Source organism: Pongo abelii, chromosome 4 (assembly GCF_028885655.2).
Source record: "Pongo abelii isolate AG06213 chromosome 4, NHGRI_mPonAbe1-v2.0_pri, whole genome shotgun sequence".
Lineage (NCBI taxonomy): Eukaryota > Metazoa > Chordata > Mammalia > Primates > Hominidae > Pongo > Pongo abelii.
The window spans coordinates 146977446-146991672 of NC_071989.2; the positions used below are offsets into that span (position 1 = coordinate 146977446).

Below are 14227 nucleotides of genomic sequence, written 5' to 3' on the forward strand. Positions count from 1 at the left end.
GCCTCAGCCTTCGGGGTTTCATGGATACTCCCTTACCTCAGCCTGCTGTGACCTCATGCCAGCCCCTCTCTGGCCTCCATTTGTATTCATCTGGTGATAGAAAATGAGCAGAGGAGATACCAGCATCATCTGGGTGGTGGGACTAGATGACCTTTAAATCCTGTGACTGCCCATCCTGCAAGTCTTTGATTCTATACTTTCCACTTGCTTGGTTTTTTTTGAGACGGAGTCTCACTCTGTGGCCCACGCTGGAGTGCGGTGGTGCGATCTTGACTTGCTGCAACCTCTGCTTCCCAGGTTCAAGCAATTCTCCTGTCTCAGCCTCCAGAATAGCTGGGACTACAGGAGCTGGCCACCACCCCCAGCTAATTTTTGTATTTTTAGTAGAGATGGGGTTTCACCATGTTGGCCAGGCTGGTCTTGAACTCCTGACCTCAGGTGATCTGCCCACCTCAGCCTCCCAAAGTGCTGAGATTACAGGCATGAGCCACTGCTCCTGGCCCACTTGCTTGTTCTTAATCAACATTTAAAATCCCCCAAAGGCCGGGCGCGGTGGCTCACGCCTGTAATCCCAGCACTTTAGGAGGCTGAGGAGGGCAGATCACCTGAGGTCAGGAGTTCGAGCCTGGCCAATGTGGTAAAACCCCATCTCTACTAAAAATACAAAAATTAGCCGGGCGCGGTGGCACTCGCCTGTAATCTCAGCTACCTGGGAGGCTGAGGTAGGAGAATAGCTTAAACCTGGGAGGCGGAGGTTGCAGTGAGCTGAGATGGTGCCATTGCACTCCAGCCTGGGTGACAAGAGTGAAACTCCGTCTCAAAAAAACAAAACAAAACAAAAAAACTCCAGAGTTGGGTGTGGTGGTGCACACCTGTAGTGCTGAGAAGAGGATCACTTGAGCCCAGGAGTTCAAGGCTATAGTGTGCAATGATGGTGTGCCTGTGAATAGCCACCACATTCCAGCCTGGGCGACATAGTGAGATCCCTTCTCTTAAAAAAGAAAAAAATCTCCCAACTTCCTGCTGGTTCCTTCAACCTCCTTATATCGGCAACCCCTCCTTGATAGATTCACTGCAGCAACACAGGCCTTCTTTTCGGGTCCTTGAAAGTGTTGCTTCTGCACTTCCATAGGCCCTCACTTCTCCCGAGATCGCTTTCTCCCCACCAGCAGTTGTCTACCCCTATTTAGCCTTCAGGTCCCAATATAAATGTCACTTGTATAGGCAGGCTTCTCCAGCCCCCAGAATAGATTAGATTCCTAAGGCCTAGACCAGTCCTGCATATTATCTTCCACAGCACTGTCTACACCTATAATACTTTTTTTTCTTTTTTGAGATGGAGTCTCACTCTGTCGCCCAGGCTGGAGTGCAGTGGTGCGATCTTGGCTCACTGCAGCCTCTGCTTTCCAGGTTCAAGTGATTCTCCTGCCTCAGCCTTCTGAGTAGCTGGGATTACAGGCGCCTGCCACCACGCCCAGCTAATTTTTGTATTTTTAGTAGAGACGGGGTTTTGCCACGTTGGACATGGTGGTCTCGAAGTCCTGACCTCAGGTGATCTGCCCACCTTGGCTCCCAAAGTGCTGGGATTACAGGCGTAAGCCACTGTGCCCGTCCTATAAGCTACTTTTTAGTAAAAAATTGTTTAGTATTTATCTTCTCTAGTGTTTTGATTTTTCATGTGTGCAGGGACTGTGTCTGTTTTGTTCAAATTTTTATTGCCAAAACCTGGCCCAACATCTGACACCTAGGAGCTGTTCAGTAAACATTCATCGACCGGCCGCCTGCTTGCCATCTCAATCATGAAGTTGCCCTGCTGTTCATTCATGTATTGGTTTAATGTTGTTTCTCTATTGTTTATATGTTTATGCTTGTCTGTTTAATGTTAACTGTCTTAAGTAGTACATTTCTAAGGGGCTAGAATCCATGTATAGAATTTTCTTTGTATGGTGTTTTGTATGTGGGTGTGAGCATATGTATCTCATTCCCCAACTGTAGGGAAAGAATGAGGAGGTATTGAGAGGCCGAGGCAGGCAGATCACCTGAGGTCAGGAGTTCGAGACCAGCCTGGCCAACATGGTGAAACCCCGTCTTTACTAAAAATACAAAAATTAGCCGGATGCGGTGGCACATGCCTGTAATCCCAGCCACTGGGGAGGCTGAGGCAGGGGAATCCCTTGAACCTGGGAGGTGGAGGTTGCAGTGAACCAAGATTGTGCCACTGTACTCTAGCCTGGGCAACAGGGTGAGATTCTGGCTCAAAAAAAAAAAAAAAAAAAAAGAAGAGGTAAAATTGAGAAGATGGCAGCAAGTGTTACCATGGAGGAGACTCTGAAACTCAGTCGAGATGACTTCTGAGTCCTTATGGTATTCCTGAAGATGGGCAGGGTGGGGGGCAGGACTGAGGGAGTTTTATGATGTTGTTAAAAGTGGCTGCACTCAGAACTGTGCTATATACTGCAGAGTAACAGGAGGAGGGAAGAGAGAGTCTTCAGGAAATGAAGAAGAAAGAGGAGAAGTGGGCTGAGCTGGAAGCCTCATTTTCCACAAGGACACTGAAACATTGTTAAGCCAAGGAGAACTGTTAGCTCTGACAATAGCTCCTCTTCTTATGAGTCCTTTGGTGTTTTAATTATTTTTAAAATAAAGATTGAAGACAACTTTTATAACTGCAACTGGAACAATGACAAGCAGTACTGATGGGGTATAATCATAACAGAAACTTTGTTTTCAGCTCCCACTGTTTCTTCTTTTCTTTTCTTTTCTTTTTTTTCAAGACAGAGTCTTGCTCTGTCGCCCAGGCTGGAGTGCAGTGGTGTGATCCTGGCTCACTGCAATCTCTGCCTCCAGGGTTCAAGCGATTTTCTTGCCTCAGCCTCTTGAGTAGCTGGGATTACAGGTGCCTGCCACCATGCCCAGCTTTTTTTTTTTTTTTTTTTAGTAGAGACGGGATTTCGCTGTATTGGCCAGGCTGGTGTCGAACTCCTAACCTCAAGCAATCTGCCCACCTCGGCCTGCCAAAGTGTTGAGATCACAGGCGTGAGCCACCGTGCCTGGCCCCACTGTTTCTTTAAACCTGCTTTGTAGTGATGGTCTTAAGTGTGCTCCTGGACAAATACTTTTCAGGATCCCTTGGAGGTGTTAGGAAGCCTTATAGCCACTGTACGCAGTACAGCATGATTTCAATTAGGCACTTAAAATGTTCAGCTGGGTATTATCCATGTTTCTTCTTGGTTTTCGAAGCTTAAGCTATTTGCTATTTGTCCTTCCTATCTAGGGCCTGCTGCAAGTGAAAGAAAGGGTGTAGTCTTTCTCTTCTGAAGTTTCTGATCCTTCCAGAATTAGAGCACAAGAAACCAAGAGGCGACAGAAAATATGGTATTTGTCTCATGTCAAAGCTGGCTTTGCACTCTCCCACCTCCCAGTGTGGCCAGTGTTTAAATCTAGCTTTCTCCTAAAGTACTTTTGTGGGTTCTTCAGAGATCTGCACGCACACACACACACACACACACACACTGCTGCTGCTGCAGTTCCCAGTGGCCTGGGCAAGTGCACTCCCCTCTGTCAGTTGCTTTTGCCCTCTCCGGCCCCTCATAATGTAACAGTCCATTTCCAGTTTCTCTTCTGCTCAGGCCTGTTTGCCCTCTGACATTCCTATTGGTCAGGACCTAAAATGCTCTCCAAAGCATCCCCCTATGCATGTGCCCCACCTCAGGTCTGTGAGAAACAGGTTTTTGCCCACACAAGCTCTGAACAAATCCCAGCATCACAAAGCAGCTGCTAGCACATATGGTGGCTTCTACATTTTTTGGGATGGAGTCAGAAATTAGACCACTCTGTCCTGCTAACTGCAGGAGAAGACACATATCAAACTCTCCTAGGAGTCCCTTCCAAGCCCTTCTCATTAGGCTTGTAGTGAAACACAGGTATCCTCTTTCTTTTGGAGGGTGTACCCATAGCACATGAATACTTTGCACCAGATAAATCCTTTTCAGAAACATTCTCTTAATATCCAACAACTTCTTTTTCCCCTTGATAGGGGTGAAAGTTTGAGAGTCCCATAAGTGATTGTCAACTGTTTCCTATGAAAATTTGCATCATTGCTGGCACCTCACTTTGGTATGACATGGATACTGCATATTGGAGACTTACTGAAATTTCCAAATAACACAATGTCATCAAACAAGGGATTTCAGGAACCAAGTGGTTATTTTCTGAGTATAGGTAGGTAATATTATTGTTCTGCTGTCTTCTCTCAAAGAAGCTTAATTGTTCTCATCTCTAAAGTGGGCCCTCATCCTTTCCTTGCTCAGTAAGAGCAGTAAGAAATCTTGAGGATAAAGATGACTCTGCATGGACCACAGGCCCTTGGGAATAGTTAAGTAATCTACAGAGGAAGCCTCTTTCATAAAGAAGGCAAGTAGAGGTGAAGGGCATGATGGAAAGAAGAAAACGCTAATTTCATCAGTGTTTTTCTGATCCCACCCCTACCTCGGTTTGGAGCTGTCCTCTTGTTGTATGAAGGTCTCTATTATAGCCCTCCAAAGCAATGCTTATGCACAGCACAGCCAGTGGCTACTGGGCTGCCTTCCCTAACTCCTGTCAGAGAGATCAACAATCCTTGGCTCAGTGTTTCCCTGGCGTATTTGTATCTGTGTCTATGGGTTTAAGGTGGGAGGGGTAGATGTCATTGCCTTTGACAAAATGGCTGAATATCTTTACTTTATCATGATGAAAAGACTTCTTGGTCTTCCAGTTCAGAGCCAGAGCCTGCCTTGCAAGGAATTCAAAGGCTCTGATCTGGAGCTGCTGTCAAGCCAGCAGATGGAGTCACAGTCCTCTGTGTGCTGCTGGGCCTACCTGGGCTAGTGTGCAATGTGATGCTGGGCCCAGCTCTGCAGCCAGAGGGGACAGGGAAATGAATAAAAATGATGGCACCTCATTGCCATAACTGTTGTCCTGACTGCACAGGAGTTCGGTAAAATACGCTCCTGGGGAGGTTGCTTTCATGTGTCTCTCTGGAATCACTGCAGAAGCAACTGTAAGGAGTGAGTGCTTGGATGCCTGAGATAACTGCAGGGCATGGGGCAGGGAAGATGCAGAGATGACAGAACCAAGTCCTGGGCAGTGGAGGAATATGGCACAATTCCCTCACCCCTGCAAAACCTCATAGGGGAACAGGGATACAACCAGTGGCTCTTGGAGAAAGGGCAGCCCTAAGAGGAAAGTTTAGACGATGGTGAATTACCATCTGCTCGACTGACTCTCCTCTGTCTGAATTGCAAGCACTGGAGTCCCTTTTACTAACATCTGTAGACTGCTTAGGAAATTTGCTTTGGGGCTAGTAGAATTTAAGTTTCCCTGAGATTACTTTTTCCTATTCTCTAAGCACCCCCCACACAGCTTGATAGATAGTAGCTCTTAATAAATCACAGAGGCGTGAACGGTGCTCCCACTGAGAACTCTTCTCTGCCCCTCTCCAGCCTACAGGAGGCCTTCTGTGAAAGGAGCCCTCCCCACCTCCTCTCATAGCTTCAGAATGGAGGTGGGGCAGTGGATGGATTCCTACTCTCTGTGACTATCCTCTCTGACCTCCTCTATTTAAATAGCCCAAATTCAGAAGTAGGAGTGGACCTGAGGACCCAGCAGGATAGTCTCTCTAGCCCACGGCCTAACCACTGCAGATGCCCAGGAAACCAGGGGGCAAGTGGGTCCCCCTGGCTGGTCCTTTATTCAATCCTGAAGGCATCTGTGAAGGGAGTGGGGGTGCTTGGGTTCTTAGCTGCAAAGCAGGTGGCATGGTCTCCTCTTCCTTGGGAACCCAGAAGTGTATGGCAAGTCTCTCTGCCACAGGCCTCCCTGGGGACCAGAGCTCTTTGAAGAGAAGGTTCTAGGAACAAGAAAGCTGCTGCTCTTGATGAAAAAGTCAGGAGGGAAGAAAATGAGACTAACAAGGGCTGAAGAGAACTGTCTGTGGGCTGAAGAGAATGTTAATTGCTGTGCTCCCGAGCTTCAAAGCCTGAGCTGGGTAGGAGTGCACACACATGCCTCAGCTGTCACCTCCAGAATACTTACCAAGGACTGAGGCTTGCAGACATTCCCAGCCTGATTTTCCCAGATCAAGCAGAGCATCTGCTAAGGCAGAAGAAAGAGAAGCCGTTGGGAGATCCTAGGCCTGGTTCCGCTAGCTGGGGTTTAAACTTAACTCTTCTGTATCAGTCAACAAATGGGGTTCTCAGAGGAATTTAGGTGGCAGGGAAATGACTGGTGGGGAAATGGCTCTCGTGGAACAAAGCTGGCTTTCCTGTTTAGAAAATGGTAGCTGCTATGGACTGAATTGTGTGTCCCCAAAATTCGTATGTTGAAGCCCTAATGCCCAGATGGTATTTGGAGGTGGGACTTTGCGGAGGCAGTCAGATTAAAGTGAGGTCATGAAGATGGGGCCCTCAGGATGCGATTAGTGCCCTTATAGGAAGAGACACCAGAGGGCTTGGTTTCTCTACTCCGCCTCCCCCCTCCCCCTCTTACTGCCCCCATCTTGGACTTCTAGCCTCCTGAACTGTAAGAAAATAAATGTCTGTTGTTTAAGTCACCCAGTCTATGGTATTGTGTTACATCAGCCCAGGCCGACTAACGTGTAGCTGTATTGGATGCTGCTGGTACCCTGCCCAGATTCCCTTTACCTTTTCAGTGTATCCATCCCCCAGCTGCTATCTGGGACTCCAATAGCTCACAGATGTCCCCACCTCCAGAAAATTGCTCCCAGTGTGTAGGAGACCCTTTGTACCCTCCTGTACCCATCCCCTTCAGGTTTCAGCCAAGAGGGTACAAAGACCAGCCCCTTCACTGCAAGAAAGAATCAATTCCTTGGTGCTGTTTATGCTCTTGAGTGCCCCCCATGGAGTCAGGCTGAGGCTAAACACAAAGTTGCAGCCATATCCTTCTCTCCTACCCTTCCCTGCTTCCTTCATTCTCCTTCTTCTGAAGCCACATCTCAATAAATTGTGTGCCTTGAATCCTGTCTCAGGTTCTGCTTCTAGGGAACCTGACCTAATACAGCCGCTCTCCCAAGTGGCAGAGTATTGAGCAACCCAAATGGCTGTAGAGAGCCCTGTGAGTATAGTGATGATTAATGCCCAATGACAACGAGCACTGGGAACAACAGCCTCTCTCTCTATGTTCAGAAAGCATAGAGGAGTAAAGGCCCACTGAAAAAGAAGTGGAGTGTGTTTTTCTAGCAATAGATGGCTCCTTCAATAGGCATCTGGCAGACAGCTGTGGTAGCAAGGGTATAAAAAGCCTTGTTAGCAGAGAGCCACAGGCTGAGGTTCCATGGGTTTAACCAGTAAAGGAAGCTCATTGACTGGAAGAACCTTCGAGCCATGACTAGACAGTCAGCTGGGTAGGTCTGTGCTCTGCCTGGGAGCCAGCTGCGCCCTGAGCGCCACACTCCCCTGGGCAGGGTCCGGAGCTCTCTGGAAGAAGCCCAGCACCTGCCCAGGAAACCGGCTGCTCTGAGGAAAGGCTGCAGGTACTCAGGTCTTGTCATCCCTCTGCTATGTTTTGCTCAGCTTCTTGGCCTCTTCATGATGCTATTTTGTTCTTGCGGCTTTCTTTTTCAATCTTTTTGCAATTGTTCCCTTTAATTTTCCTCCTCTTTCCTTTCTACACCCTGCTTTCTTCTCTGAGTCCAGGCTTCATTATTAGGGCCTGTGAGATTTGGTCTGGCTCCATTTTTTAATTTTAATTTTAATTTTAATTTTTTGAGACAGTGTCTTGCTCTGTCGCCCAGGCTGGAGTGCAGTGGTGTGATTTTCATTCACTGCAACCTCTGCCTCCCAGGTTCAAACGATTCTCCTGCCTTGGCCTCCTGAGTAGCTCGGATTACAGGTGTGTGCCACCATGCCTGGCTAATTTTTGCATTTTTAGTAGAGATGGGGTTTCTCCACATTGGCTAGGCTGGTCTTGAACTACTGACCTAAGGTGATCCGCCCACCTCGGCCTCCCAAAGTGCTGGCATTATAGCCACAGCGCCTGGCCAAGGTCTGGCTCTATTTTGGAAGGATGAAGGTGGATTCTTACGTTCTTCCAATAAAGCATCTCCAAGACGGTTCCTCATTGCTTCTGTCACCTCTTAGAGCTGAACTTCAATGCACTGTTATGTTGAAGACCTCCTTCCCACTAGTGGTGAGGATGGGAAGGGAGTTGGTGAGGGGGCAAAGAACCCTCTCTGGCAAGGCCATTGGGTGGTACCTTGATCCATCTATTTTGATAGTGATCCCCAGGGAAAATGTGAGACAGAGAGCACAGTAAACGTTTATCAAGATGCTCCCAAAGATTTAGGGATACACCTCAAATATCTCTGACCTCAAAGCATTTAGTTGACTCACTATTTCTACAATCAGAGTGGCTCCTGATTCTTATTCTCAAGAGATCTGGAATCTTGTGTTTTAATTTAGAGGTGAAAAGGAAAATTTTGGATAATTCTTATCCATTTCCATAACTTTTCTCCCAACATATTTTGTGAGAGGGAATAAAATAGGGGTAGTGCCAGGAATGGTGGCTCATGCCTGTAATCCCAGCACTTTGGGAAGCCAAGGCAGGTGGATCACTTGAGCTCAGGAGTTCAAGACCAGCCTGGCCAACATGGTGAAACCCTGTCTCTACCAAAAATACAAAAAAATTAGCCAGGCGTGGTGGTGTGCGCCTGTGGTCCCAGCTACTTGGGAGGCTGAAGGATGAGAATGACTTGAACTCAGGAGGCAGAGGTTGCAGTGAGCTGTGATTGTGCCACTGCACTCCAGCCTGAGTGACAGAGCGAGACTGTGTCTCAAACAAACAAACAGAAAGGTAGTATAAGGACCTTATCCCAGAGAGACAGCTAACTAAAAGGTAGCTGCTCTCTTCCAAACATCTCCAGCAAAATGGTCGACTGGCTTTGGGAAGACGAGATCCATGACTTCAAATGATGCGTGATGGCCAGGGCGCCGTGGCTCACACCTGTAATCCCAGCACTTTGGAAGACTGAGGTGGGAGGATCGCTTGAGCCCAGGAGTTCAAAAGCAGCCTGGGAAACATAGTGAGATCCCATTTATACAAAAATAAAAAAAAATTTCAAAACACCAGCTTATTAAAAAACAGGCCGGGCACGGTGGCTCACGCCTGTAATCTCAGCACTTTCGGAGGCTGAGGTGGGCAGATCACGAGGTCAGGAGATCGAGACCATCCTGGCTAACATGGTGGAACCCCGTCTCTACTAAAAATACAAAAATTAGCTGGGCGTGGTGGCAGGTGCCTGTAGTCCCAGCTACTCGGGAGGCTGAGGCAGGAGAATGGCATGAACCCAGGAGGCAGAGCTTGCAGTGAGCTGAGATCGGGCCACTGCACTCCAGCCTGGGCGACAGAGTGAGACTCCATCTCAAAAAAAAAAAAAAAAAAATTAGCCAGGTGTAGTGGCACACACCTGTAATCCTAGCTACTCAGGAGGCTGAGGCAGGAGAATTACTTGAACCTGGGAGGCGGAGGTTGCAGTGAGCTGAGATTGTGCCACTGCACTCCAGCCTGGGTGACAGAGCAAGACTGTCTCAGAAAAGAAAATAAACAAACAAAAGCACACACACACACACACAAAAACAAATGGTGCATGGAGTACAGACTATCTCTGTTCCTTGGCTTTGCTTGTTGCTGCCTTGCTTCAGGGTCAGACAGGCTCTTCACGTATGGCAGCCAGGTGGCCACCAGCAGCTCCAAACCAGCGCTACCCTCAGAACTCACCATTCCACAAAGAGAGTATGTATTTTTCCCATAGCTCCTGCAGAAGCCCGGAGAGCACTGTGATTGGTCTGGTTTGAGTTCTACGTCCTTCTCTGAATCAGTTGCTGTGCCTAGAGGTATGGAGTAATCTGATGGGCTAGGCCTGGGTCATGTCCTTACCCCTGAAGTCGAGGGGAGGATCTTGCCACTCCCAGGACCATGTGGTTTTGGAATAACTAAAGAGATTGATCCCCTAAGGAAGCAACACTTGGGGAGGAACTCGTGTCCATTACAGCATGCATTGTCTTTTTGCCTTTTTGACTGTAGAGTACATCTAGCTCATTCAAATGAAATTGCTTAAGAAACACAAATGATGGGCTGAGTGCGGTGACTCACGCCTGTAATCCTTCGGGAGTCAGAGGTGGGTGGATGACTTGAGGTCAGGAGTTCAAGACCAGCCTGGCCAACATGGTGAAACCCCATCTCTACTAAAAATACAAAAATTAGCCAGGCATGGTGGCGGGCGCTTGTAATCCCAGCTACCTGGGAGGCTGAGGCACGAGAATCATTTGAAAGAAGGAGGCGGAGGTTTCAGTGAACTGAGATAACGCCGTTGCGACAGCCTGGACAACAAGAGCAAAACTCCATCGCAAAAAAAAAAAAAAAAAAAAAAAAAAGGAAACACAAATGATGGGCTCAGCAGTCAATTATAAGAGGTACTTTCTAGACTCAGGTGTGAGGAAAGGGAAGGTCAGTATAAGAGAGGATCAAATCAGTCCAGCTCCTGGTCATAGGGTCCAGAAAACCAGCTGGGGATATTGGAGAACCATGAGGAGGAGGCAGTCTTGCCATGAACCCAGGGGTTCTGCCAGGAGCAGCAGCTTGCACATAGCAGCACTCAGATAATGTTTGTAGAATGGCTACTCCAAGAGTCAGAAGGTCAAAGAGAAAGCTGAGAGAAGCAGGAAGAACCAAGAACTGAAGGCAGACTCTTGTGCTAAGTCAGAGTCCCACTCTTGCATCAAGCCATGTTCCTGCAATTTGCCAGATTGTACACAGCTGATACTCTAGGATTTTTCCCGCACTATATGAAACTCGTTTTGTTGCCTTCATTCTAAACAGCTGGTAAAGTATTTGGCTTTCTAATAGTTCAGAATGGAGGACAGGGCAGGGACCCATTAGAAATGACAGGTGATGCTGGTCTTGTGGACAGAGTCTTCAGAAACAGGCAGTCTTCCTCTTGAGAGTGAATTATTTTATTTTTTGAGTAAAAGTCTCACTCTGTCACCCAAGCTGGAGTGCAGTGGCACCATCTTGGCTTACTGCAGCCTCTGACTCCCAGGCTCCAGCAATCCTCTCACTTCAGCCTCCTGAGTAGCCGGGACTACAGGTGCGTGCCACCAGGACTGGCTAATTTTTGTATTTTTTGTAGAGACGGGGTCTTGCCATGTTTCCCAGGCTAGTCTTAAACTCCTGGGCTCAAGCAATCCTCCTGCCTCAGCCTCCCAAACTGCCGGGATTACAAGGGTGAGCCACCATGCCAGGCTGAGAGTGGATTTTAGACATTGTGACATTGTAACAAATTTTCAGTTATAGATAATTGCCATAGAGAAAGAGTCCACGTGGGGCTCTTTAAGCAACATTTTCTTGAGCATGAGTGGGTTTTGGGAAATGAGTGCTGATTTACCCTTCCCGCTGTCCTCCCTCCCATCTCTCCGTGCACGGCCTTTGTGGCCGATAGGCAGGCAGGCATTAGTGTGTACTCCACGGAAGCATGTGGGTTCTCAGGCCAGGAGCTGGCATTCAGTGACCTGGCCTGAGCACAATGTGGAAATGAAAAGATAAAAACCTGAGATATGTGATGGGGGCTGCAGTTTGGAATAAATGGGTTCAGGCCCTCTGCCCAGTCAGCTGAATGCTCTGGCAGCTGCTGCATTTAATGGACGACTCCATTAACATCTCCCTTAAGGGAGGGCTGTTGGGGGTGGAGGAAAGAGTGTGTCGGGGGGTGTGTGTGTGTGTATATGTGTGTGTGTATGTGTTTGTGTATGTGTGTGTAGAAACTAAAAAGGTTTGGAGCTTTCCTCCATGATCTCTTGGAGTCTATTCACAGTTATAAATCTGTTGTGTTGGCGTTTTTGGCTTCCTGGGGGAGCTTTGTGGTTCCCTTTGTCTGTGTACCATGGCAGGCTTTGGCAGCTGAGGTGGAGCTGGGAAGGACAGCAATTTGGATAGGGTAAAGGGGGGCTCAGACCACCTGCCTTCTCAGTCCCACAGGCTAGGGAAGATGAGAAGGAATACATCTTTTCCCCTTTGTTTTTTGTTTGTTTTGAGACAGCGTCTCTGTCACCCAGGATGAAGCACAGTGGCGCAATCAAGGCTCACTGCAGCCTCAAACTCCTGAACTCAAGTGATTCTCCCACCTCAGCCTCCTGAGTAGCTGGAACCACAGGTGCATACCACCATACATGGCTAATTTTTAAATTGTTGTAAAGGAGGTCTTCCTGTGTTGCCCAGGCTGGTCTCAAACTCCTGGCCTCAAGCAGTCTTCCCACCTCGGTCTCCCAGGGATTACAGGAGTCAGCCCTTTCCCCCTTGTAATGAAGAAATTGTCAGTTCTGGAATTCAGAAGACAAAAACATGAGGGCCTCTGGGGTGCCCTCAGAGCGATTCTGTGATGATGCCGGCAGATGAGGAGGGGGAGGGAGAGAAGAGGCGGGCCCCAGGATCCAGAAGCGGGGTCGTGAGTAACAAGATACTGGCCATTGCAGGAGGAGACGAGAGCCAGGTCTAAAGGGGGAACACGGGAAGCACAGACTCCTCTGCCTGGTGTGCTTAGATTCAGCCTCTCTCTGGATGGAGAGGAGGAGGAGGTGCCTCTTCCCACGGCGAATGAATGAGACTCAAAACCTGCTGGATAATCACGGTGCCTGAGTCTTCCTGAGTCCCTTGAACACAGAGAACACAAAAAGTACTAACAGGAAACCAGGTTTCCACTGAGGGATTTTCAGTCCTAGATCTTCCCACTCCAGCCTTTTAGCTGCTGTCAGATCACATTAGGGCAGAATCTTGAACCCAACCACATGACAGCTGCTGGGGGTTTCCCCCAGAGGAGAGTGGTGTGACACGAGCAGGCAGAGCAGCTCTGATCCAAGACTTTGCTCCTGGCATCCCTGAATACCCTGACTGGCTTACCTCTTCTTAAAAGTCATTTCCAGAGGCAAAGCTAGGTATTTGGGGGTGGTGTCTACCCACAAACACACAGAACTGTATATGACTTGCCCAGAGACAAGTTCTTAGATAAAGGCTGTGATTTGCAGCCATAGTGGCCTGATCCTGAGTCCTGGGTTGGCAGGGAGGCCAGGGTGGAGGGTACAGTGGACATGACCCTGGCTTAGAGGTGAAAAGTGTGGGGTTCAGGTCCTGATTCTACCCTGTGTAGCTGTGTGACCTTGAGATATTACTAAGTTCTATAAGTTTTAGTTATTCATCTCTAAAATGGAAATAATACTTTCCTCAGAGTGTTATCAAAAAGCATATAAAATCACTTTGCAAAATGCTGTATTGACGGAAGGAATGATTTCCTTTATTCGTTCTGTCTTCCAGATCTAAATGCTGCTCTTGGGAATGTGTGACAGCTATTGGGTTCAAGGGAAGCATCTGGAAAGGTGTGTGTGTAGTGAGGGCAAGAAGAGAGGAAGGGGGAGTAAAAGATAGGGGAAGTGGTGTTCCCTGTAGTCATGAGGACATGACATGAGCTTCTCATTCACACAGTAAGAGTCAATAAGCACCTGGTGGAAGCCACTGGCTTGAAACATCCAAGGGCCTGATGCTGCTCCGATACAGGGAGGGTAAACAGGGGCAGCCAGAAAATGGGGTTGTGAGCATGGGGAGAGAGTGAGGGGCAGACTCGTGATGAGGTGCTGGCTGTGACTCTTCAAGCCTCGATCTCAGATTCTGGCTCCTCTTTTTACACATCTTGTCCGCCTTCATTCCCATTGCCAACCATTTGGCCCTGCGTTCCACTCCTAATTCTCCAGAGAGAATTTGACGCCCTCCCCTCACCAGGTTGCCCTGGTTCAGAGCTTGAACTCTCATTATAGGGTACATGGTTTGCACAGGATATAAACAGTAGCTCAAATTTTTGAGGGACTCCTATGCGCCGGGTACAGTGCTGGGTGCATATCTCGCTAATATAACCCTCTAAACAACCCTACTGCAGTAGCTTCTAATATTTTCCCCATTGTGTAGATAAGCAAACTGAGAGGCTAGATAACCATCAAGTGGTAGAGCTAGGATTTGAATCCAGGCCCACTGGCTTCAGAGCCAGAGCTTGTAAGCAGCTTCCGTACTGCTTCTGAGGTAGGACTGTGAGTGAAGCTGTCCCTCTAAGCAAGTGAGTGCTCTCTTAGGAGCTGTGAATGGATATGGTATGAAAAGGGCTCTGTTGCCATTTCAGGTTGATAAACACTGAGGG

The 14227-nt window shown here is 48.2% G+C and overlaps 1 long non-coding RNA gene across 2 annotated transcripts in view; it reads left to right on the forward strand.

The window, feature by feature from the left end:
- The window catches only part of LOC134761465 (uncharacterized), a 56254-nt gene extending 42799 nt beyond the window's left edge, over positions 1-13455 (forward strand). Inside the window, exons 2-3 of one of the 2 annotated variants that reach the window (XR_010140104.1) lie at positions 12089-12202; positions 13357-13455. This is a non-coding gene — a long non-coding RNA (uncharacterized LOC134761465). Of the gene's footprint in view, positions 1-3274; positions 3376-4036; positions 4222-12088; positions 12203-13356 lie in introns of those variants that run through there. The other variant, XR_010140105.1, reaches the window with a different exon arrangement.
- Positions 13456-14227: the final 772 nt, after the last annotated feature.